Raw genomic sequence first — 7,500 nt, 5'->3', positions numbered from 1 at the left:
TGTCGCTCTTCATCGTCGTCTTGTTGCTGATAAAGCAGTGTTTCTCTCTCCCTGGCTCTCGGCCACGTCCCTTTTAAGTGCTCCAGAGTTAATCAGATTGGCACTGGGCTCCGTCGCCCTCCTGACCGAGTGATTAAATCTGGGCACGACTGCTGCTCCCCGGAGACGCCGACGGCATGCTGGGTGGTTCTGTTAGCCGCCTGGCAAACCCTCAACGTCTGACATCAGAACTTTGCTTAACTGTAGCCTGATAGCGACAGTGTATGGTTAAATTGGCTAAATCCTTAAAGAGGACAAAAAAAACACCAAACCATGTGACCTACAGCACCGAAAAGCAGACCCTTCATCATTACATAGTTAGAATGTCCGCTACATATCAAGCTAATTGTCATTGTTTGTCGATCATGAATAAGATCAGTGTTTTTTTGTGCGATTCTGCTTTCCGGCTCTGTGATTGGTTGTTCAGGATAAATGTTAATGTATGACTCCGCCCAGTGTGTGATGGTTTTCTGCAGTGTGTGTTGGATGATGAAACGGGATGTTGTGTTAGCGAGCTGAACAGCGCTGTAGAATACACTGTAATGAGCAGATTGTGCGAGCTGTAGCCTGAGGGCTGGGTGCGCTCTGTGATCCACTGCTTTAGTCTGATGGCGTGTAATTTGTGGTGTTTGATTCGCTCCCCTGCAGGGCGGCAACTCATCTTTAAACATGACTCCTGTCCTCTGTTACAGCCGCTTTAATATTGGGAGCCGTGGCTCAGGAGCCCTGTGGCGCTAATGCTAATGTCCTTCCCGCTAATGTGCTCACTCACACACACACACACACACACACACACACTTTACTGCGGTACAGGATCCACAATACATTACTGACATTACAGGCTGTGTGTGTGTGTGTGTGTGTGTGAGAGAGAGAAATAAATGAGTAAGAGAAGAAAAAAGAGAAAAAATTAAGCAAAAGGAAAAAAAAGAGAAAAAAGAAAAATAGAATAGATACAAAAGAACATCTGTATAATAAGAGATGCAAAACAATGAGAAGACGATGGAAAATAAGTGAGAACAAAAATAACAATGAGAACGCAGTGAGAATAAAATTAAAACGCAGTGAGAAGACAATAAGAATGCAGTGAGAAGACGAGAACACTGTGAGAAGACAATGAGAACGCAGTGAGAAAACAATGAGAATGCAGTGAGAAGACAGGAACGCAGTGAGAGGACGAGAACGCAGTGAGAATGAGAATGCAGTGAGAAGACAATGAGAACACAGTGAGAAGACAATGAGAATGCATTGAGAAGATGAGAACGCATTAAGAATACAATGAGAATGCAGTGAGAAGACAATGAGAATGCATTCAGAAGACAATGAGAACACAGTGAGAAGACAAGAATGCAGTGAGAAGATGAGAACGCCGTGAGAATAGAATAGGAGCACAGTGAGAAGACAGTGAGAACTGATACAGAAAGTGATATTTGATTCTGGATCATACTGAGCAAACACATCATATCTCTCTCTCTCTCTCTCTCTCTCTCTCTCTCTCTCTCCCCCCCCCCTCTCTCTCTCTCTCTCTCTCTCTCTCTCCCCCCCCCCCCCCTCTCTCTCTCTCTCCCCCCCCCCTCTCTCTCTCTCTCTCTCTCTCTCGCTCTCTCACACACACTCTTTCTGAACTTTGACAGTGACGACTCACCTCTTCATAATCCTCTGTAGAAAGGTTAATTGGTTCAGTAGAAAGATCGTGTGTGTGTGTGTGTGTGTGTGTGTGTGTGTGTGTGTGTGTGTGTGTGTGTGTGTGTGTGTGTGTGTGCGCTTTACTGTAAGGTCATATTCGACATCGTCTCAGCCAGATGACATCAGCAAAACCTGGTGTGAATTTCAAACACACTTCACTACATCCCCATCACGTCTACAGTCTGCAGGCCAGCAGTGTGTGTGTGTGTGTGTGTGTGTGTGTGTGTGTGTGTGTGTGTTAGTTTGTGTGTGTGTGAGTGTGTGTGTGTGTGTGTGTGTGTGTATAGTGTAGTGTAGTGTAGTGTGTGTGTGTGTGTGTGTGTGTGTATGTGTAGGTGTGTGTGTCTGCATTGTTGTGACTGGTATCTCCATGCAGAGGTGGTGTTACTCGTCATTATTCCCTTTATGTGTTTCCTGTGTCATCATTAACTTTGCTCCAATCTCAGTCCAGTCTCTGAAAGGAGTCAGAACCCACAGCATGCTGAGTGCAGTACTCCGAGGTGTGTGTGAGTGTGTGTGTGTTTGTGGGAACAGATGGCACCAGGGAATAATGGAGAGCCTGTGGAAGCAGTGTGATGTTCTGCGGTGAAACCTTGGGAAACTACCTACTCGAAGAGTGTTCCAGACCCCCTGCAGATGGTGTTCCCTGATTCAGTATCCTCTTTTAGAAGGATGAAGCTGACTGCACACCCACACTGCAACACACTGTTCAGGAACATCACAAAGTGTTAAAGGTGATGGTACAACCACCAGATTTCCCAGATCTCAGTCTGATATAGGTATATGTGGGAGCAGGTATATGTGGGACCTGCTGGACAAATAGGTCTGATCCATGGAAGCTCCACATATATAGATATCTATTACAAACATTGGGGCGAGAGAACATAAAGTTAGATTTCTCAGGAGATGTTGCCGCTTCCAGAAGAACAGCAGCTCAGTGAATCAATAAGGAAGCAGTAAATGCAGTAATTAACTGTAAAAGGAGAAAACGAGACTCAGAATTGGCTGCATGTTGTGTGTTGTCATGGATCAGCCTCAGTGTGTGTTTTGGATTCAATAACTCCATAATCCTGCAGCATTCAAAACATCTCAGAGCAGCAGCTGAACGTCCAATCAACACTCCATTAGATTGACACAAGACTGACGCGAGACTGATGGGAGACTGAAGTGAGACTGATGGGAGACTAGCATGAGACTGACGGGAGTCTAAAGCGAGACCAACACGAGACTGGCCCGAGACTGAAGCTAGACTGATACGAGATTGACCCGAGACTGGCGGGAGACTAAAGCGAGACTGATGCTGGGATATGAATCTCTGCTGGGTAGGAGTCAAGCTGCTTATATACACCTTTATTCATCCTCCTTCACTCTCAAGTTTTACAAGCAAGATGGAAGTGTGTGTGTGTGTGTGTGTGTGTGTGTGTGTGGTGTGTGTGTGTGTGTGTGTGTGTGTGTGTGTGTGTTGTATATTCTGAATAAATAATGCTGCTGTTATTTATGTAATAAAAATATTCCTATTACAATAGCACATGATCAGGGAGAGAGAGAGAGAGAGAGAGAGAGAGAGAGAGAGAGAGAGAGAGAGAGAGAGAGAGAGGAGAGAGAGAGAGAGGAATAAGAGAGGGAGAGAGAGAGAGAGAGAGAGAGAGAGAGAGAGAGAGAGAGAGAGAGAGGAATAAGAGAGGGAGAGAGAGAGAAAGAGAGAGGTGTTGGGTGAATGTGAGTGCGTGAGTGAGTGCGTGAGTGAGAGTGTGTGTGTGTGAGAGAGAGAGAGAGAGAGAGAGAGAGAGAGAGAAGAGAGAGAGAGAGAGAGAGAGAAGAAAGAGCAGAGTAAATGGGGAAAATCAGGGAGGGTCTGTATTATCGACTCAGATGTGCTATAGATCATCTAAAAAATGGAATTATTCCCCAAAAGGAAGGAAAGACATGAAAACAGCCAATCAGAACAGCCAAGATGAGAGCAGGATAGGGGGAGGGAAGGAGTGATGGAGGGAGGTATAGAATGAGAGAAGCTCCTAAATCAGGATGAATTTCACAGAGCGGCCTGATAGCAGGCTGAATTTTTCATTTCAGTAATCGCAGCTACGGAGCATCGACATTCCACCTCACATCTCTATTACTGCTGAAACAGAGAGAGAGAGAGAGAGAGAGAGAGAGAGAGAGAGAGAGAGAGAGAGAGAGAGAGGGAGGGAGAGGGAGAGAGAGATATATGTAGAGAGAGAGGGAGAGAGAGAGAGAGAGGGAGAATGAGAGAGAATGAGCGAGAGAATGAGCGAGAGAGAGAGAGAGAGAGAGAGAGAGAGAGAGAGAGAGGTAAAGAGAAATACATTAAAACTAGAAATGTATATTCATTCTTTAATAAATTTAAGGTGGCGATGGTGAATGGTAGTGAGTGGTAGTGAATGTTAGTTAGTGGTAATGAGTGTTAGTGAGGGTTAGTGTGTGATGATGAGTGATGGTGAGTGTTAGTGAGGGTTAGTGAGTGATGGTGAGTAATGGTGAGTGATGGTAAGGGTTAGTGTGTGATGATGAGTGATGGTGAGTGGTAGTGAGTGGTAGTGAATGTTAGTTAGTATTAGTGAGTGTTAGTGAGGGTTAGTGAGTGATGGTGAGTGATGGTAATTGATGGTGAGTGGTAGTGAGGGTTAGTGTGTGATAATGAGTGATGGTGAGTGTTAAGATAAACTATTATTTGTCCCACAGTGGGGAAATTTCTAAATTTCCGGTGAGTGGTAGTGAGGGTTAGTGTGTGATGATGAGTAATGGTAAATGGTAGTGAGTGAAAGTTAGTGATGGTGAGTGTTAGTGAGTGATGGTGAGTGATGGTAAATGGTAGTGAGTGTTAGTGAGTGATGGTGAGTGATGCTGAGTGTTAGTGAGGGTTAGTTAGCGATGGTGAGTGATGGTAATTGAAGGTGAGTGGTAGTGAGGGTTAGTGTATGATGATGAGTGATGGTAAATGGTAGTGAGTGAAAGTTTGTGATGGTGAGTGATGCTGAGTGTTAGTGAGTGATGGTGAGTGATGGTAAATGGTAGTGAGTGATGGTGAGTGATGGTGAGTGTTAGTGAGGGTTAGTGAGTGATTGTGAGTGATGGTGAGTGATGGTGAGTGATGGTGAGTGTTAGTGAGGGTTAGTGTGTGATAATGAGTGATGGTAAATGGTAGTGAGTGATATTGAGTGATGGTGAGTGTTAGTGAGGGTTAGTGAGTGATGGTGAGTGATAGTGAGTGATAGTGAGGGTTAGTGTGTGATAATGAGTGATAATAAAAGGTAGTGAGTGAAATTGAGTGATGGTGAGTGTTAGTGAGGGTTAGTGAGTGATGGTGAGTGTTAGTGAGTGATGGTGAGTGTTAGTGAGGGTTAGTGAGTGATGGTGAGTGATGGTGAGGGTTAGTGAGTGATGGTGAGTGTTAGTGAGTGATGGTGAGTGTTAGTGAGGGTTAGTGAGGGTTAGTGAGTGATGGCGAGTGATAGTGAGTGATGGTGAGTGTTAGTGGGGGTTAGTGAGTGATGGTGAGTGATGGTGAGGGTTAGTGAGTGATGGTGAGTGTTAGTGAGTGATGGTGAGTGTTAGTGAGGGTTAGTGAGTGATGGTGAGTGATGGTGAGGGTTAGTGAGTGATGGTGAGTGTTAGTGAGGGTTAGTGAGTGATGGTGAGTGATAGTGAGTGATGGTGAGTGTTAGTGAGGGTTAGTGAGTGATGGTGAGTGTTAGTGAGTGATGGTGAGTGTTAGTGAGGGTTAGTGAGTGATGGTGAGTGTTAGTGAGTGATGGTGAGTGATGGTGAGTGTTAGTGAGCGATGGTGAGTGATGGTAATTGACGGTGAGTGGTAGTGAGGGTTAGTGAGGGTAACTGAGCGATGGTGACTGGTGGTAAGTATAAGATAAATATAAAGGCTGTAGCAGTGAAGAGACGTGTGGACACTGTTGTAAAATACTAGTGAATAGTTATACGTTTATAGCAGTGAAAATGTGCAGACACTGTTGTAAACGAACAACAAGTCAAATGTTGTAAGGTTTTGGCATTAAAAAAAAAGTGCAAACTGAATAAACAAGTCCACTAAATATATATAAATATATACATAAATAAAATAGTGCAGATGTGTGTGAGGTACATGTAGAGAATGAGGAGTATAAACATGTACATTATGTAATATGTACATTGTATGTAGAATTGTACAGAAGTTATATGCAGTGTTTATACAGTGATCTAGCAGTGTAGTGTGGAGTTGACTAGGGTGATGGTGGATGGAAAAAAGCTGGTCCTAACCTTCTTGATGGAAGGAGGTTAAACAGTTTGGGATTGGGATGTGAAGAGTCCATGATGATGATGTTGTGAGCTCTGCACAGAGATCTGCTGTGGTGAAGGTGCTCAAAGGCAGGTAGTTGTGTGCCAGTGATCCATTGGGCGATTTTGACCAGCCTTTGCAGGTCTTTACGTTCACACACAGTGGAGCCTCCGTACCAAACAGTGGTGGAGTTGGTCAGGATGCTCTCGATGATGCAGCGGTAAAATCCCTGGGGACAGATGAGCTTTCTTAAGACTTCCCAAGAAGAACAGGTTTTGTGTGAACCCCAAAGAACTTAAAGCTGGAGACTCGCTCTACCTCAGTTTGATTGATGTAGACTGGGAAGTGTCTCCTGCTGTTAGATTTCTGAAAGTCCACAAAGAGCTCTTTAGTCTTCATGCTGTTGAGGGTCAGGTTGTTGGTGCGACACCACACTGTCAGCTTCCGATCTCTTCCCTGTAGGCTGATTCATCAGTGTTGCTCAGCCGGTACCACCTTCTCTCAGAATGAGGTAAGTATACTTCAAGGCTCTTCTCTGTTCTGGCAATGAGGTGGTTGAATGAACTTTCCCTAGATGTCAGAACAGCAGAGTCACTGACTATCTTCATGCGACGGATGAAAATCTTAAACATTTAAACTAATACTCACCAAGTTTGCTTTATAAAAATCCAGAGTTATAGTCTGATTTATTTCTCAGGACACAGCCTGGTGGGATGCCAGTGTTCAGAATGAGGGTTGAGGATACATGCTTCCCCACCTAACAAACTAAGCTCTGTCAGTGAAAAAGTCCAGAATCTATCGGCAAGTGGAGGTGCAGAAACCCAGGTCACTGAGATTAGTGCTCAGTAATGACATGTACATGGGGAGTGTTGGTGAGTGATGGTAAGCAGTGCTGAGTAGTGCTGAGTATTGGTGAATTGTGGAAAGTGGTGCTTAATGGTGGTTAATGATGGTGAGTGGTGGTGAGTGATGGGGAGCGGTGGTGAGTGATGGGGAGCGGTGGTGAGTGATGTGGAGCGGTGGTGAGTGATGGGGAGCGGTGGTGAGTGATGTGGAGCGGTGGTGAGTGATGGGGAGCGGTGGTGAGTGATGGGGAGCGGTGGTGAGTGATGTAGAGTGGTGGTGAGTGATGGGAAACGGTGGTGAACCTGCTTTGAGACAATGTCTGTTGTGAAAAGCGCTATACAAATAAACTTGGTGAGTGATGGGGAGCGGTGGTGAGTGATGGGGAGCGGTGGTGAGTGATGGGGAGCGGTGGTGAGTGATGTAGAGTGGTGGTGAGTGATGGGAAACGGTGGTGAAACCTGCTTTGAGACAATGTCTGTTGTGAAAAGCGCTATACAAATAAACTTGGTGAGTGATGGGGAGCGGTGGTGAGTGATGGGGAGCGGTGGTGAGTGATGGGGAGCGGTGGTGAGTGATGGGAAACTGTGGTGAGTGATGGGGAGCGGTGGTGAGTGATGTAGAGCGGTGGTGAGTGATGG

Source organism: Silurus aristotelis (assembly GCF_946808225.1).
Source record: "Silurus aristotelis genome assembly, chromosome: 27".
Taxonomy (NCBI): domain Eukaryota; kingdom Metazoa; phylum Chordata; class Actinopteri; order Siluriformes; family Siluridae; genus Silurus; species Silurus aristotelis.
Note: the sequence above shows the minus strand (reverse complement) of the source record.